This window comes from Bombina bombina, chromosome 1, assembly GCF_027579735.1.
Source record: "Bombina bombina isolate aBomBom1 chromosome 1, aBomBom1.pri, whole genome shotgun sequence".
NCBI classification, from domain to species: domain Eukaryota; kingdom Metazoa; phylum Chordata; class Amphibia; order Anura; family Bombinatoridae; genus Bombina; species Bombina bombina.
In genome coordinates, this window is record NC_069499.1 from 760,768,298 (window position 1) to 760,788,061 (window position 19,764).

The 19,764-nt window shown below is 38.0% G+C and overlaps 1 protein-coding gene across 1 annotated transcript in view; it reads left to right on the top strand.

The window, feature by feature from the left end:
* The window catches only part of TRPC5 (transient receptor potential cation channel subfamily C member 5), a 400,026-nt gene that overhangs the window by 251,168 nt on the left and 129,094 nt on the right, over positions 1–19,764 (top strand). The window lies entirely within an intron of this gene.

The following is a 19,764-nucleotide window of genomic DNA, read 5'->3' on the forward strand; positions in this document are numbered from 1 at the left end:
TTAGTGAACTGTTGCTATACAGTGTACCAATCCTTATTTATAATTATAGTCTGAGAAAGAAGAGTAGTTTCTACAAAATGTATAGAGCTGTGCTTTGTTTTGTTTTAGTATTGCTATACATTTAATACACAAAGGGCTGGATTACTCTGCATTTATACTCATTGGATCAGTATTATTATATTCGCTATTGCAAGTTAAAGGGACAGTAAACCTAAAAAATAATGTTATATAATTCTGCACATAGTGCAGAATTATATAACATTATTTAGGTGCTATAGTTATAAAACCCTTTTTTCACTTTTAATATTTAAAAAACATACCGCTTTTACAGACCCGCTCTCTGCTGAGCGGGTCTGTTTTTTTTAGTCAGCGCATCGGGCCAGCTGTATAGTCACAGCCCGGCCCGACCGCGCCATAGCATTAAGTGAAGTTCACTCCTGCTGTCAGAGCAGGAGCGAGCTGCACTTAGTCTTATGGCGCGGTCGGGCCGGGCTGTGAATATACAGCTGGCCCGATGCGCTGACTAAAAAAAACAGACCCGCTCAGCAGAGAGCAGAGAGCGGGTCTGTAAAAGCGGTATGTTTTTTAAATATTAAAAGTGAAAAAAGGGTTTTATAACTATAGCACCTAAATAATGTTATATAATTCTGCACTATGTGCAGAATTATATAACATTATTTTTTAGGTTTACTGTCCCTTTAAATAATAAAGTCAGGCTTGTTTAATGCACATGGCTAAATTAGCACTTTACATACACAGAAAACCTAGCGATAGATTACAAGGGGCGCGCAAACGTTTGTGCAAGCAGGAATGTAAGCATAGGAGCCGGACCATTTTTGGTTCAGCACCCTGGTTAGCGCTTGCTGATTGCTGCCTACATTTAGCCACCAATCAGCAAGCGCTACCCAGGTGCTGAACCAAAGATGGGCCAGATCGTAAGCGTACATTCCTGCTTTTTGTAATAAAGATACCAAGAGAATGAAGAAAAATTGATAATAGGATAATTAGTAAGTTGCTTAAAATTGCATGCTCTATCTGAATCATGAAAGAAAACATTTGAGTTCGGTATCCCTTTAACTCTCATCTACACAACCCCTAAAGATAATATCCTCTACCCTGCTCCCAGCAATTGGCAAGACTATACTACATCTATAGTTGCTCTCTAGGGCTATAGTTCTGTCTCTCCATGTTTGTCTCTCTTCCTTGATATACGTATGTTTTCTTTTTCCCTGATATGTTCCTCTAAGCAAACATTAGTGTTTATTTGCTTTCCAATGTCATCTAGAAACACTAATACAGATATGTTTTCCGAGGCAAACTTATTTACAAAACTGACCTCATTTTTTTTTAATCGCTCTTAAATATGATTTAACAGTTTGCCTCAGGGAGTAGGCAAGCAGTAGTCTCTGAGACTGCAGAAGGGTTACAGTCCATCAGTTACCATCTAATGACAGCAATGAGGAAAACATCTCACAGGCCTTAAAGTTAACTCAAACATCCTTACTTCATTCTTAAACTAAATTAATGAGTGATAGTCTTTTCACTATTTATGCATTGGCAGAAACAGTAAATAAAGTTATGGTGAATTGACGTTTCCATCAGGTCCGTATGGAGGCTGTTAGAGTTATTAAAGGGACATTAAACGCTAAATCATTGCTTGAATGATATATTCAGAGCAAAGATTAGCTTAAAGGGACACTGAACCCAATTTTTTTCTTTCATAATTCAGATAGAGCATGCAATTTTAAGCAACTTTCTAATTTACTCCTATTATCAATTTTTCTTCGTTCTCTTGCTATCTTTATTTGAAAAAGAATGCATCTAAGCTAATTTTTTTTGGTTCAGACTCTGGACAGCACTTTTTTATTGGTGGATGAATTTATCCACCAATCAGCAAGGACAACCCAGGTTGTTCACCAAAAATGGGCCGGCATCTAAACTTACATTCTTGCATTTCAAATAAAGATACCAAGAGAATTAAGAAAATTTGATAATAGGAGTAAATTAGAAAGTTGCTTAAAATTTCATGCTCTAATGCCCTGAGTTCCGGTGGAGGAGGAGCTGCACAGCTGCAGCTCAGCTCGTTTCTCCAGTCCCCTGGATTTTGGCGGAGCTCTTTTCGCGCCAGCCCCTGCTCTGGGGCTTCCCTTGGATAGTACCAAGAACCACTCCGGAACCCCCGACAGTGGCACAACATCCCACTGTTATACCCTAATCACCAGTTGTTTTGGCCTTTCGGAGAACAGCTTTACAACCTACTGATCTCAAACAAAATTATGGCTGCCTCTTATTACACCTAACTTTACTACACTGCTCTGCCATTTTCAATCAAACTGCCTCACATCGTAGGCTGTATCCTTCCTTGGAGACAAGACGTTTGCTGCGGTTCCTGGCCCTCCCCCCTCCGTGTGCTTGCCTCACCTGACAGCCCAGCGTGAAAACCATCAACACAAACCATCTCTCTGCTGTACCTGTTGTCTCTCCGGTCCTGTCGGCTGGGGCCTGTCCTTCTCCCTCCCCCACCGGTGCTGCGCGGGAGGGAGTTGGGCCCGGTCTGGAGAGTGGACCTGGAGTGCAGCTTGCCCCTGCGTTGCTTGGCCGCCCGGCGCGGCGCCGCCCACTCCCCCCCCACCGGTGCTGCGTGGGGGGAGCTGAGCGCGGTCCTCAGCGGGAGAGCCGACATAGGAGGCCCTGATACGGCGTCTGGGCCGAAATTAGCCCGACAACGATCTGCGGGCTATCACAGAGGATAACTGACGGTAGGATTCTCTGGAGGGGGTGAGTTTGCCAGCCACGCTGGAGATAACCTAACTGTGGGAACTGTTTTCGCCTGTAGCAAGGGGATGGAAGAACAGCCTTAGGAAATATTTTATTCTCTCTGAACTCAGCTAAGATTGGGACCAACAAGGGTTTGAGTGTGAAGAGAAGAAAGAGACATTCTTTATACTGTTTAAACTCTTATGCTCGCAAACTTTTGCTCCATATCTGTCCTTTAATTACTGAGGACACTGCACAAGTTCTCCTTCTATGGCTCTGCAGCAAAACCCCTGTGAAGTACCTCAGACCGAGTAACATTTCATTTAAAAACTTGACTCTACAAAAACAAGACTCTGGGTCACTTTAAAATATATTGAAGAGGCTGTTTTTCTTCTGTTTTTCTATCTGTTTGTATCTTTTTGCAGAATTAAGTTTACTTTACTTATTAATGGATATTTTAGATTAGATTCATCAGCTTATTGACGGCTACTTAATTCTAGGCTTGCCAGGCCTATTTCTTCTATCACAGCTAGTTTATTGTTGCTGAGAGATTTCTTAATAATAGCTTTACTGTCCATCAGGGTAATCATTCTATACTGAGGATAGGCTGATCTAAGACACACATAGCATGTATTTAGTGTTGTAAAGTAATCTGTATTTTCTAGAGGTTATATTTCAAGGAAGCATTGTATCTCTACCATGTCTCTTATGTAACTGATTGACATCAAATTCTCGGACCTATCCTTGTTAAAGATTAAAGAAAGATAAATCTCTGGGGGTTTACTCAGTAGAGAAGACTAGTTAAACTAAAAGCTTATAGTATGTACCTTCCTTATAAAAACTCTAAAAGATTCTGAGAGGTAACCTAAGCCCCGTAACTAAGTATATTTTAATATCAATCTATCCCAGGCCTTTCCTGGTTAAATATCTGGCTAAGCACAAAATTATATCCATCTTTTTGCTATAAGTAACGCCTCTGCCCCTACTGGCTTTCAGGGCAATAGAAAGGAAATAAGGATACAAATCCAAGGTTAAAACCCCTTTTTATCTAAACTTAATTGTCAACAGTAAAATACCTAAAACGCCCTAGACATAAAAGAAGTCACATTGTGCAAAGGCTATACTGATATATTGGCTATTCAGTAGGTATGAATAACTATTGGGAAAAATGTGAACCAACTTGGTTATTTACTCTTCAAACACGGTAACTGTGGCACATACTGTGGCGACTGTGGCATAACCGTGGTGTGTACAACAATGAGGGTGTAACATTGGCTCTGTGACAAGGGCATAGAGAATAGATTAGGAACTGCAGCAAATTGAGCTGCCTAGGTTTACAATAGATCAATTAAGTTACTAATATAATTCTGTAAAATACACGTAAAAGGGAGTAACAGTAAAGTAGCCCTGGAGGGGAAGAAGGAGGAGAAGAAAAAGGAGAAATTGCTGTAAATTACAATGTAGTATTTAAACACCTTCTCAAAGGGTCAATTTGGCCGTAGGAAGCAATAGACTTTAGAAGTAAAGTAGGGGATAGGGATATCATAAGTGGAAGAAGCTTTTAGAGCAAATGTGAACACAAAGAGCCGGAGAAGAGAAGGGGTTAAACTCAGAGTCGCTTCTGTAGTGGCTCCACAACTAATCACCTATTAGATTTTGGATACTATTAACAACACGTGACCTTTTTTCACACTATATATCTCCCTCAACTGTCCATCACTATCACTATCACACAGAACCCCTCACATCCCTTCGGTTTTATCACCTCCCTGCAGGGTTTTTTTTTTTTTTTTTTTTCTTCTTTTTTCTCTCTTTCTCTCCCTCACTCCAAATATTAGCACCCTGGTAAACCTAAAATTAAGAGCACACTTCTAAATCACAAGTGGGTACACCACACATGGATAAATTTTTAAACACTCACGGCAAAACCCCTTCTCCAATCATGGCGAATAGAAACAAAGATAAGAAAATAAAAAGCTCAATAAGCACCTCAGTGGATACTAACCTAGCCTCCAGCAATTTTCCATACCCCTATGAATCTTCCAATACTCAAGCCTTGGTGGATAGTATCTTAGAAGCACTTGCCCCCAAATTTGACACTCTGAGGTCAGAGATTAAGCAAGATATGAGATCACTTTCACAAGAGCTTAGGCAATTCTCTAACAGAGTACAAGAACTTGAGCAACGAGTCTCAGATCTTGAAGATCTAACGGTCACATATACTACAAAATCTAAAATTAATGAAGCAACAATTGAAAAACTTCAGTTTAAAATTGAGGACTTAGAAAACCGCTCTAGACGGAATAATTTCAGAATTGTAGGAGTACCAGAAGAGAAGCAATATGATAACCTAAATAACTTTATTTCTGAAACACTAGTACAACTCCTCAAAATTCCAAGTGCATATCCCAAAATTATTATTGAAAGAGCTCACAGATTAGGGAGACCTGCCTCAGACAACACAGAGAAAGCTAGGCCAAGACCAATTATAGTCAAACTACTGAATTTCCAGGATAAAATTACCCTTTTTCAATATTACCGTAAAAATCAGCCCATTGTACTAGGGAACTCTAGTATTTTTATGTTCCAAGACTTCTCGGTTGAAACGGCAACTAAGAGAAGGGTGTTATCCCCAACATGTACTAAACTTATTAACATGGGCATACGGGCTACCCTGATCTATCCAGCAAGGCTCAAAGTATGGGACAAGGACGAAATATATTACGCTGAGACGGCTAAAGAGGCAAGTGAACTCTTAGCCAAATTAAAAATACCTGAATAATTAAAACACTCAAACAAAAAGTGAGACAGTTGATAATTGTTAAGAAATGGTTCAAAATCTTGGTTCTCTCCCCCGGGTGCCTAGGCTTCCCCCCAATCCCCACCCCCCCCCCCTCCGCCAATTTAATTTTTTTTTCTTTTTTTTTTTTTTTTTTTTTTTTTTTTGGGTTTCTGGTTTATCCCCTTATATTAAATTAAGAATATGACAAAGTTAGATAGTATTACATTTGTTTCGTGGAACATTGGAGGTCTCACATCCCCCATAAAAAGGACAGCAATTTTAAACCAGCTGAGGAAAATAAAGTCCGACATAGTATTCCTCCAGGAAACGCATTTAAAAATAGAAGAAACTAGGAAACTAAAGAAATCCTGGGTAAAGGAGGTACTGGCCACTCCAAGTTTAAATAGGAAGAGAGGCGTAGCCATACTCCTCGGGAAAAAGATAATGACCAGTGGCTTAGAGATTCTCAATACACAGGTAGACCCAGAGGGGAGATTTATACTGTTAAAAATCAAGGTGGAGAAAACCATATACACATTATGTAACCTATACGCACCTAATGTGATAGACGCATCTTTTTGGGATTCCTTATTAAACAAAATTATGTTATTCCAGGAAGGCTTTTTGATATGCGGGGGTGATTTCAACATGGCCCCACAATATCCGCTAGACAGACTAAGATCAGCCGCCAATCAACTTAAAAATAAAAGAGATAATTTAGAAACCAAGATTTTTAAAAAAATTACACAGAACTTGGCAACAAAAGACATATGGAGAGTGCAGAATCCAGAGATAAGAAACTTTACATGCCTATCTAGGGCCCATAAATCATTTTCCAGAATTGACCTATTTTTAGTAGATACTAAGCTCCTTGAGCGGAAAATAAGGACAGAGATCTTACCTATCTCCCTATCGGACCATGCCCCCATTGTTCTTCAGTTTCAGGAACTTGATAAGAGATGTAAGCAAGTACGTTTTTTTTTTCCTAGGTATCTATCAAAAGATTTAAAATTTAAAAATTGGCTCAATCTCAAATTTAAAGAATATGCGGAGCATAATGTTGAGTATAGTAGGCATCCTATGATATTTTGGGAGGCAGCAAAGGCTGTTCTAAGGGGTGAAATAATATCCTACACAGCCAATCTCCAGAAAAAAATCAAAAGTAGAGAGAAAGAAGTGACTAGCTCATTAAATAACTCTTATAACCATTATCTCTTAGATAAAACAAGGATTAACTGGCTTAAATATATAAAAGCCAAAAATGAGAGAGATACGTATTTATCCTACCAGGCTTCGCAAAAAGAATTAAAACTTCAAGCCAGATTTTACAGATTTGGAAACAAAACAGGTAAGCTCCTGGCTAATTTAGTGAAAGGATCAAAAGGAGCAACCTTGATTGAGTCACTCCAACAGGAAGGCAAAACAATAACTAGGTCAGAGGAGATAGCAGACCTCTTGTTCATATATTTTCAGGAATTATACTCAGCCAAAAAATCGGACGAGACCCAATCTGCTCAATTCTGGAGACAGCTGACACCCCCTTCTTTAGGGAGGGATGAGTTAGAGATCCTAAACGCTCCTATTATGGAGCTGGAAATAGAGAAAGCCATTAATAAACTTGCATTGGACAAGGCACCCGGCCCAGACTCATTACCAAATGAATTTTATAAAATTCTTTCGCCATTGATAGTTCCAAATCTTTGTAATTTATATAATGCAATATACATAGACCAGCTTCCAATCCCCCCCTCTTTCTCGGCATCAAACACAATATTAATACCTAAACAGGGTAAAGACCCCACCTTGAAAGAGTCATACAGACCTATAGCTCTACTGAATATAGACTATAAGATTTTAACATCTATCTTAGCAAATAGACTACAATCTATCCTACCTATAATTATACACAAAGATCAAGCAGGTTTTCTTTACAAACGCAATTCATCAGCAAAGATAAGAGAAGCTCTATTGACGGTAGACTACTATAAGACAGAGGTGGATGGGGAGGGGGGGGAGGACATCTCTGACAAGGCAGTCATTTCTATAGATGCGGAAAAAGCATTTGACTCTGTTCACTATGATCATATAACAGAGTCTTTACTTAAATTTGGGTTTGAAGGTAAATTCTGTCAACTGATTAAAAATCTATACAACAAACCATCTACAAGACTGCTGGTTAACGGCTCCCTTACCCCAGAGATCATACTGGAGAGGGGGACCCGACAGGGATGTCCTCTTTCCCCCCTGCTTTTCGATATTTCTATAGAGCCCTTAGCTATGATGGTAAGACACCAATTAGAAGGCATAAAAATACGAAATAAGGAGCTTAAAATTGCATTATATGCAGACGACATTCTTCTCTACATAGCAAATATCAAAGACAACCTGCCAAAGTTAATATTGCTTATTAAACAATTTGGTTCTTTTTCAGGCTACAAAGTCAATACTTCAAAATCAGAACTGCTATGGCTGAGAAAAAATAAGAAATCACCATCAAACATACCCTTTAAGATAGTGTCAGAGGCCTTTAAATATCTAGGCGTCCTAATTCCATCTAATATAGACAAGCTTTATGAATTAAATATTCCCCCAATATTGCAGGATATTAAACAGAGGTTAACAAGTTGGCAAAGTCTCCCCTTGTCTATAACTGGTAGGATAGCCTTGTTCAAAATGGTACTATTGCCAAAACTGTTATATATCCTCCAAAATGTTCCAATAATTCTCAAAGGGAAAGACATTCGGCAGCTGAACGTGGCATTGAGAAGATACATCTGGCAGGGCAAAAAACCAAGAATTGCTTTTTGTAAATTACAACTACCAAGAAATCAAGGGGGGTTGGCACTGCCGGATGTACGTTTGTATAATATAGCTTACTCAGCACGCATTGTGGCAGATTGGATCTTTTCTAAAGATTATATAACAAATAATGATTTGGAGAACAACATATGCTACCCATTCCTTCCAGTAGCCTTAATACATTGTAAACCTAAATCAATACCACAGGAACTGAAATCATTTAAAACTATTTACAACCCTATACAAAGTTGGTGGAAATTGGGCAAGCTTCTATCAATAGATGGTAATGCATCTAAGTTTGTTCCATTTCGGGGTAACCCGAAATTTCCGGTTGGCCTAGACTCAGCCATATTCCAAAGATGGCATACGGTAGGATTGGATAGGGCTATTCAGTTTATAGATAGAGAGAATCAAGTGATTAAAACCTATGAATCACTCAGGCAGGAATTTGATATTCATAATAGAGAGTTCTTTGCCTACCTGCAAGCCAGACACTTTGTAACAGATCTCAGGAGGGAGGCAAACGGAAGATGGACGTGGGGGAAATTGGAGGGGTGGTTGGAAATGGTGAAAAATGGTCAGTGCTCCATCTCACCATGTTATTATATGTTAGCCTCCCTTAGGGGTACATCAAATCTTGAGAGACTCTCGGCTGATTGGAACAACTTAATACCAGAGAGCAATGTTGATGCCCAGCTGGTACAGGGTTCCTTTACAAGAATAGCTCAATCCACACTATCCTCAACCTGGAGGGAATCACAAGTTAAATTGCTATATAAGGCGTATTTTACCCCAGAGAAAGGTTTAAAATGTGGGAACAATAAATTCAATAAATGCCCAAAATGTTCACAACCCGCAGCGGATTTGGTCCACATGATATGGAGCTGCCCTAAGATGGGTCAATTCTGGAAAAAAGTAGAATATTGGTTAAAATTTCATGCTCTATCTGAATAACGATGTGTATGGCAAATAGAGGTGCTGGTTCTTAGGGGTCTTTAAAGGATTCCTTTCTGTGTTTCACGATTCTCCCAAAAGGGTTGTTTCTGTATCTGTGTTCAAAGAATATCACATTGGCATAGTATTTCTATGCACCTTGGTACATAAGTGCAGTATACTCACAGAATAATATCAGACAAACGGCTCCACAGGTGGTTTCACAACAACGGTAAGGAAAGAATGAAGCTGAATCTTTGAATAAAATATAGTTGTTTATTTGGCTCAACGCATTTCAATGGCTTTACTGTCTTTTTCAAGAGCTATTAAAAACTTAGTATGGCTTGCAAAAAGTCATATATAATGCCGCATCGCAGGCGACCTTAAATACACAATCATGGGTGGTATCTGATACCTCATTGGTTGAGGTCAGATTTACACGCAATTTTAAAACATATAAAAAATATAAAAAACAAAATATAAGAATTAATTAAAAAGTAAGCGCATATTTAACAATTGTTTAAACAAATAACCAATAAAATAGCATTATTTCGAAAATAGACAGTGTAAACCAATCCTGAACCGTTCTGTTTCTCAGTTCCCTTTCAAGTTGTCATCTGTATACAAGTTCCCAAACAGGTCCGTTTCTGTACATCATAGTCACATAGTCATAGTGATCGATTTTACAGCCTTGAGAGAGACTGTTGGAAGGGAAGTAACTATCCCTATTGTATACATTTCTTCTACTCTATCTGAGTAACGAAAGAAAAAATTTGGGTTCAGTGTCCCTTTAAGAATAATTTGTACGTGTATTTTTTAAAAATTATATTAGTTGTTTAAATATTGAAAACAATAAGGGTACATTTAATGTTCATAAAGCAGTGGGCACTGCCATATTGTAACTTAGGTTACCTTTTTCTGCTGAGGCCAATTAGTATTGGTTATAAATGTTTTACTAGAGTGTGCAACCAGTGACTGTGGAATTTAGCTGTGTCTGCACTTCCATGTTTAACCTGAATTGGAACGCCAACAATATTCAAAATCAAAGTACAGGAAATGAGAACAAAAGAAATAATGAAAGTATATTGCAAAACAGTTTTACTACATGTAATTAAACAATTTATATTAATACATAGATAAATGGTTTGTCATAAAAACATATACAAGTTTGAATTCCACAATCTTTAGCAAAAGTTAACTATAGTAAAAGAGTTGATACCAATCTTTCTGATATTCTTTTTGATATAAGAAAACATGTTTTTTTTTTTTTATTTAACAAACTAATGACAGTCAGAAACATTAGCAACATTCGACATGGCTCCTATCAGTGTGTATATTATAATTAAAATACATTTTTAATGTCATTTACTGATAGGTACACACATTCTAAATTGATTTCACAACTGGCGGATATGTTGTAGATTTGTTTTACTCATGTTTTTTACATTAAAGGGACACTGAACCCACATTTTTTTCTTTCATGATTCAGATAGAGCATGCAATTTTAAGCAACTTTCTAATTTTCTATTATCAATTTTTCTTCCTTCTCTTGCTATCTTTATTTGAAAAAGAAGGCATTTAAGCTAAGGAGACAGCCAATTTTTGGTTCAGACCCTGGACATCACTTGTTTATTGGTGGGTGAATTTATCCAACAATCAGCAAGAATAACCCAGGTTGTTCACCAAAAATGGGCCGGCATCTAAACTTACATTATTGCTTTTCAAATAAAGATACCAAGAAAATGAAGAAAATGTGATAATAGGAGTCAATTACAAAGTTGCTTAAAATTGCAAGCTCTATCTGAATTATGAAAGAAAAAAATTGGGTTCAGTGTCCCTTTAAATGTTGATCATGATGACATATTTAATACCTTCTATTATTTGATTGATTGCATGGGACGCACCATCTTGTTTTTGTGATCTGAGCATGCGCAGATGATTGGCTCATCTGTGTTATCTGTCGATAAGTGGACTTTAAGCATTTCTCAAGTTCCTTTTGGATGTAGAACTTAAATTGTTCATTTTGTGGTCGATATTTAGTCAGAAACTTGTGGTTGGATAGGTTGTGATCACTGATGTTAATGTTGTCCATGCTTGGTATGGGTGAATTATACAATATTTATTTGGCTCTGATACACTTTTTCCAATACATAAACAGTGATATTGTTTGTATTGTGATCACTTCTATTAAGACAAAGGTGTATTGGGTGCTATAAAACAGCCAAAAATCACATTTTTAAACATTGGAATGGACCCAAAAGTGCCATTAATTGAATCCAAAACTAACACGTAAGCCAAGACTACCACAAATGTCACTCAAATACGTACTTCAAGATGCACCAGGATGATGCATGCACACCTTAAAGGGGCAATATTAAAAAATCATTTCATTTGTTGCATTTACAAAAAGAGCATTTTTTTGGATAAATGGATATGCCTCATAAACATATAAATACATAAAAACATATGTACACACATATAAAAAACACACACACATATATATATATATATATATGTGTGTGTAAATCAAGAGGAGATAAAGTCAGCGCTAGGTGTATAACCCTAAGGTAAATAATATGATTTCGAGTAGCTATAAATAGGCGGCCCAATACCTGGACATAAGACAATAGTCAGGTCCCCACCCAAAAATGTCCAATATCCGATACAGTTGAAAGAAATGTGTAGAAAGAGCGGTATAAAGGTGCACTATTTAGTTACACATAAGATAAGATAAAAATAAAATAGTGACAAACCAAGGGATGCTGTCTAAACCCTTACAGCTATATCCCTTAAAGGGATGCAAATATATTGGTAGATAAAATCAATATACTCTCTAATTATACTTCCATATTTCAGGAGCTTAAGTAAGACAAGTAGGGAATATCTAAATCAAGATCAAGATTAATATAGCCTATGATATAGAAATAAACATAAACACTTATGTCCCACAAAATACAATCACATAAATGTCCTCTTCAAAGTTTTCTTCAGTTCAAAAACACTAATGAACAACATAAAAGAAATCCAGTCTGAATCAGGTGAAAATAAAATCACTGTGTGTTTGATGCAAAATCCTTTTGTTAGTATCCACACACAAGTAATAAAGTGCCCACTTACTAAATGTTACCTCAATCGAATGAGGTAAGTATGATGTATCTTTAAAAAAGCTGGTCCCCTATACCGCAGTTCCGATATCAATGCAGCCTGGGTGCGGTGAAAGGATTCCTCCCTTTTTCGATGTTTATTCAAAACCTTCCCTCTCAGCGTCAAAGGTGGCTTTTCACTGCAAATTGCAATTGCCACAGCTTGCATAAAATGTGCGTCACCTCTCCAAATCTTACTATTTAATGCCAATTGCAATTGCCACAGCTTGCACAACAGTAAATAAAATGTGCGTCACCTCTCCAAATCTGATTTCAAATGGCTACAAACTTAAACTCCAAATAGAAAGAACAGCATAAAATGTCTGGAAGGACAATCACAGAAAGCTTTCTCTATGGTGAGCTGTGAGACTGGTAATGACAAGACAGTGAAATCAAATGTGACAGCGCCCTCTGTGGTGGTATGACCACATTGCACACAATTGCACAATTGCACAAAGCAATATATATGTTTAGGATAGGAACAAATATAGACTGAAACCTAAAATGTAACTTTTAATAATTATGGACAAAGGGAACCCTACTGAGGTGAAAAAAGTACTGTTTCATAAGAGGTAACGTGAAGTGCTTCGTGGTCCTGGATATCCGACCGCTAACGGCTTCTGTATAGGATGTGAGAGAAATATTACACTCTCACCTGCTCTTGTTCAGCCCGATGTAGACACTTCGTTCTGGTCACACTGTCTCCTGAGCCCTCCGGGATCTCTATTGTTCCACTCTCTCGTGGCTTGGAGATTCCCCTTCGGCGTCTGACGTCACGATACACGTGCTTAGTTGCGGCCAATCAGTAGGTAAGTCACTCGAGCTGATAGCGTTGCTCCTTTCTTGTGTAGTAAGCCGGTCTTGGCCTCCGTTATGTGCTGACTTACCCGGAGCCCCCTCGGGTGGGCTGGATTGCCCTTCTACAGTACACACCGGCCCTCTTCCAGGTCGGATATGCATAAATTCCAACAAATGGTACTGTTTAAGATAAAAGTTCTCTTTATTAGGACAAATTAAAACAAAGTTGCTCACGTGCAGTAATATTTAAAAGCCAAAAACACTACTTAAAGGCCAGTCTGACATGTTTCGGCTGTTCCGCCTTATTCATAGACTCACTATCTGTTAGTCGCCTATGGAGCTTTATACGCTCCCTCGCAACCTCATTGGTTGCTAATAAGTGTGCTTATTAACCCTTTCTATATCGGACAAAAATAGGTAATACTACTTACAATGAAAGATACTGTTTTTCTCAAATACATGTAGTTAACCTCTTACATACAAGTCTACTTGGACTATTGCTATATCTTTAAATCCACTTCCAATCTGCATAATAGTTTACCAACAAGTGTAATTTATTCATAGGAATATAAAAATTTATTCAATTTACGTGCAATTGTCATTTTCTGCAATGCATTTATGACAAATATATGTAAACTATTTGGAAGTATTATATTTACTAATAGTTGTCATCATCACAACAAAAAAATTTATATAAATTTGGATACTTGCAATTATAGCAATAATTCTAATCAAAACATTTAACCATACTGTTTAGTTGGCAAGGTTAATATTTGCCCCTTGATGGTTATAATTATTGCAATACCAATATTATCTTCTGTCATGTAATAACAACACTCAATCTATAGCTATATCATACTATCCTAAGTGATATACATAAACATCCTCAGCTCATGATTAGATCATTTTCCAATATCAATGTATTGTCTATCTAGATGTTAAATGTATAGTGGGATCTGGTTATTGTGTTTGTATGACCAGGTCATCTTAATGTTTATTTCTCTCCCAAAAATTAATGATATTATTCTCTATTTTCATTCCTATTGGTCTGCGTGTGTTAAGAGTAAAAATCCAATAGGCCTCTCTATGGAAGAGTTCTTTGACTCTGTTACCTCCTCTTGGTTTTTTATTTATGACTTCTATAATTATCCATCTGAATGATTCAACTTTGCCTTGATTCTCAAATAAAAAATGTTTAGCCACACCGGTGGTGGTCTTTTCCTTATCAATGTCATTTAGGTGCTCCCGAATTCTGGTCCTGGCCTCCCGTGAGGTACAACCAACATACTGGACCCTACAGATTGAACACTCTACCATGTATATGACAAATTCTGTTCTGCAGCTTCTTGTGCCACACTTTTAGTGGACTTTACAGTCTAACCAACTACTTTGCTTGGCTGGTCTTCTAAGGGCACTAGGCGAAATAATATTCCCAATAGTGATATTTCTTCTAGACGTGAATCTACAACCCTTATCTATTACTTTATTCAATACATCATCTCCTCGTAAAATTGGGAGATTCTTCTTTATTATGTTACAGATTTCTTTGTATTGACTAGTGTAGGTTGTCACAAATGTGACTTCTCCCTTACTATCAGTATTGGGTCTCTTTGTCTTTGGTTGTAACAATGTTTCTCTTGGTATGTGCCCTACTTCTTTATAAGCTTTGTTTATGGGTCCCTCTGGATAACCCCTTTCTCTCAGTTTCTTCAACAATGCTACACTTTCCACCTAATAATCTAATTCGCTAGAGCAATTGCGTTTGGCCCTAATAAATTGTCCTTTTGCCACGCCATAATGCATATGGCGTGGGTGACAACTCCTTGCATGTATCAACGAATTTGCTGATATTGGCTTAGTGTACAGCTTTGTTGTGACCTTCTTTTTCTCACGGTCACCCATTAGTGTAACATCCAGATAGTCAATTTTGAAAGAGTTAAACACAGATGTAAACTCCAAGCCAACCTTGTTATTGTTAAGGTTTGCAACAAATTTGTCACTTTCTGTCACAGTGCCTGACCATATGAATAACAAATCGTCTATGTAACGTTTGTATCCTATTATCTGTCCTCTATATGGGTTCGTATCTGCAAAGACGTGGGACAGCTCCCACCAGCCCATGAAAAGATTTGCATAGGCTGGTGCAAACTTGGCTCCCATGGCCGTCCCACGTCTTTGCAGATAGTACTTACCCCCAAATTCAAAGTAATTGTGACTTAACAAGAACTCTATAGATTGTACAATGAAGTCTTTGAGCACTGTGGTATAGTCACTTAGCAAATCCAGCATATATCTCACTGCCACCAAACCTTCACGATGCGGAATGGCAGAGTATAGTCCTACCACATCCACTGTTAACCAGTTATATCCTGGCAACCAGGTAACCTCTTCCATAGTTTTTAGTAAGTGCTTGGTGTCTCTGAGAAACGATGGTAATTTCCACACCAAAGGTTGGAGCAGTGTTTCTATCCAGTTTGATAAATTTTCAAAAACAGAACCTATTCCTGAGACTATCGGTCTCCCTTTGACATTGATGATGGACTTATGCACCTTTGGCAGATGATGAAATATGGGTACCACTGGTTCCTTCACAAAGAGGTACTCAAAGGTGCCCAAGTCCATCACCCCTGCCTCCAGTCCATCATCCAGCAGATCTTTAAGTCTGTTTTGGAATGTTATTGTGGGGTCAGATTTTAGACTCTGGTACACTTCCCTGTCTTCTAGTTGTCTATTTGCCTCTTGTATATAGGCAGATTCGTCCATGACAACTATTGTGCCCCCCTTGTCCGCATTCTTTATGACTAGACCTTTCCGTTCCTTTAGTCTTTTAAGGCCCTGTCTTTCCTTATATGTGAGGTTCTGCCTGTGTCTGTCATTTTTGGTTTTTAATTTGACTAAGTCTTCTTCTACTCTCCTATGGAAACTCTCCAATATCTCTCCCCTAAAATGTGTGGGGTAAAATGTAGATGGTTTGCTAAATCCTGTGTGCATTGTTTTGTTCATCATGTCAGTCTCACTCTCCCTTTCCAATTCACTAAGGGTTAAAAAGTCGACTGCATCTCTGATTAGAAAGATATCATTACTTGGTTCCCTCTTCGTTGACTTTGTAGTTTGGAAACTCTCTACAGTATCTTCATCGAAATAGAATTTCTTAATGGTAAGATCTCGTACAAATCTATTCACATCCATTAGAGTTTCAAAAACGTCAAAGTCAACTGAAGGCACAAAATTCAGTCCCAATTGCAAAACTCTTAACTCTTCTATACTCAAATTAGTTTTCGAAAGATTGATGACCCTCATACTCTGTATTTGTTTTGTTTCCCTCTCCTGAGAGGGTACTGATCTCGTTTGACAGTGGGTTCTTTTCCTCGTCCTCTTCTTCCCTCTACCCCTCCACCCTGACCTCTGGCCTCTTCCTCCCAAAAAACCTGTGTATCAATATTAGCTGTATTGGGGGTTAATTGTGTGCATGATGCTTGTGTATATCTATTCCCTATATTCTTTCCTCTACCCCCATTTTTCAATATGCCTATTGTTGTGGTCTGGATAGTATTCACAGTAGGTGGGTGTTGGGGATCTACATCAGTTCTGAATGGAACTATCGTGGTACTCTCATTAATTGTGTTGGTAGGACCCTCATCGTCTGATGATCCCCCACTAGTTGCATAGTCCAGAAAGTCTCTTATACCATTATCATAACTAGACTCTGTTTCAGAGAATGTCACTTATTTCTTTCCTTGCTCAGTGCTCTGATTTTTCACTCACAATGTATTGCCTTTTCTGTTGTTTCTCCTTGATTTCCTATTCCTCCTTGGCAAGTATGTATTCCACTGGTAAACTTTGTTGTTTGCATAATCCTCTGAATCCCTAGTGAACTTACGGTATTTCATTTTATCTACTTCCTTTCTGAGGTTGTCTATTGTCGATTTAAGTATACTGTCCAAATGTATATATTGTTCATGATCAACGAAGGTATTTAAATCTCTCTGTATGTCCTTTATGACTTTCCTTGTTTCCTCCAATTTCTGATTTTTATATTTAATTATTACCTTCATTAATCTCAATGAACAATCCGTTAGTATGTCATTCCACTCACTAATAAACCAGTCCTCACTTACTTGGAAAGAGGGATATTTTCTAATTCTTAGTCCTCTAGGTATTATGTTTACATCGATGTACTTTTCTAGGGACCTTTTATCCCACCATGTCTGATACTCCTTAGACAGTGCTCTTTCCATCATTAGAAATATATCGGATATATCTTTCGTCTGAGCCTCAGGATTAAACGTATCCTTCAATGAAGGTCTATTCCTCTCAATGTCCTCTAGACTAGTAAGGGAATAATAATTACTGCACGTGGTTAGTCTGTCATCCATATTTGTGTGAATTGCACCTCTTCCTTGGTACTCCCAAATATGTCTGTCCGTTAATATAGTGTTGTATTTCGCTTCAATTAAGCGTTCTTTGTATATTTTGTACTGTCAAAGTCCAACACTTCAGGCTCTATTATTGTCAGCACATATATATCCCCAGTTAGTAGTCAAAAAAATAACCATTTAATATAGTATTTATCTGGGTGTTATCGGTTATCCTGCCACGAACAGTTGAAGATTTATTTCATAAGAGGTAACGTGAAGTGCTTCGTGGTCCTGGATATCCGACCGCTAACGGCTTCTGTATAGGATGTGAGAGAAATATTACACTCTCACCTGCTCTTGTTCAGCCCAATGTAGACACCTCGTTCTGGTCACACTGTCTCCTGAGCCCTCCGGGATCTCTAGTGTTCCACTCTCTCGTGGCTTGGAGATTCCCCTTCGGCGTCTGACGTCACGATACACGTGCTTAGTTGCGGCCAATCAGTAGGTAAGTCACTCGAGCTGGTAGCGTTGCTCCTTTCTTGTGTAGTAAGCCGGTCTTGGCGTCCGTTATGTGCTGACTTACCCGGAGCCCCCTCGGGTGGGCTGGATTGCCCTTCTACAGTACACACCGGCCCTCTTCCAGGTTGGATATGCATAAATTCCAACAAATGGTACTGTTTAAGATAAAAGTTCTCTTTATTAGGACAAATTAAAACAAAGTTGCTCACGTGCAGTAATATTTAAAAGCCAAAAACACTACTTAAAGGCCAGTCTGACATGTTTCGGCTGTTCCGCCTTATTCATAGACTCACTATCTGTTAGTCGCCTATGGAGCTTTATACGCTCCCTCGCAACCTCATTGGTTGCTAATAAGTGTGCTTATTAACCCTTTCTATATCGGACAAAAATAGGTAATACTACTTACAATGAAAGATACTGTTTTTCTCAAATACATGTAGTTAACCTCTTACATACAAGTCTACTTGGACTATTGCTATATCTTTAAATCCACTTCCAATCTGCATAATAGTTTACCAACAAGTGTCATTTATTCATAGGAATATTAAAATTTATTCAATTTACGTGCAATTGTCATTTTCTGCAATGCATTTATGACACTTATATGTAAACTATTTGGAAGTATTATATTTACTAATAGTTGTCATCATCACAACAAAAAATTTTATATAAATTTGGATACTTGCAATTATAGCAATAATTCTAATCAAAAAATTTAACCATACTGTTTAGTTGGCAAGGTTAATATTTGCCCCTTGATGGTTATAATTATTGCAATACCAATATTAACTTCTGTCATGTAATAACAACACTCAATCTATAGCTATATCATACTATCCTAAGTGATATACATAAACATCCTCAGCTCATGATTAGATCATTTTCCAATATCAATGTATTGTCTATCTAGATGTTAAATGTATAGTGGGATCTGGTTATTGTGTTTGTATGACCAGGTCATCTTAATGTTTATTTCTCTCCCAAAAATTAATGATATCATTCTCTATATTCATTCCTATTGGTCTGCGTGTGTTAAGAGTAAAAACCCAATAGGCCTCTCTATGGAACAGTTCTTTGACTCTGTCACCTCCTCTTGGTTTTTTATTTATGACATCTATAATCATCCATCTGAATGATTCAACTTTGCCTTGATGCTCAAATAAAAAATGTTTAGCCACACCGGTGGTGGTCTTTTCCTTATCAATGTCATTTAGGTGCTCCCGAATTCTGGTCCTGGCCTCCCGTGAGGTACAACCAACATACTGGACCCTACAGATTGAACACTCTACCATGTATATGACAAATTCTGTTCTACAGTTTGTGCATTGTTTACAATCATAGACCTTTGCCGTTTGTGCTGACTGAAACACCTTTCTGCACATAGTGAAGCTGCATGCTGTGCAGCTTCTTGTGCCACACTTGTAGTGGCCTTTATGCATTATGGCGTCGCAAAAGGACAATTTATTAGGGCCAAACGCAATTGCTCTAGCGAATTAGATTATCAGGTGGAAAGTGTAGCATTGTTGAAGAAACTGAGAGAAAGGGGTTATCCAGAGGGACCCATAAACAAAGCTTATACGAAGTAGGGCACATACCAAGAGAAACATTGTTACAACCAAAGAGACCCAATACTGATAGTAAGGGAGAAGTCACATTTGTGACAACCTACACTAGT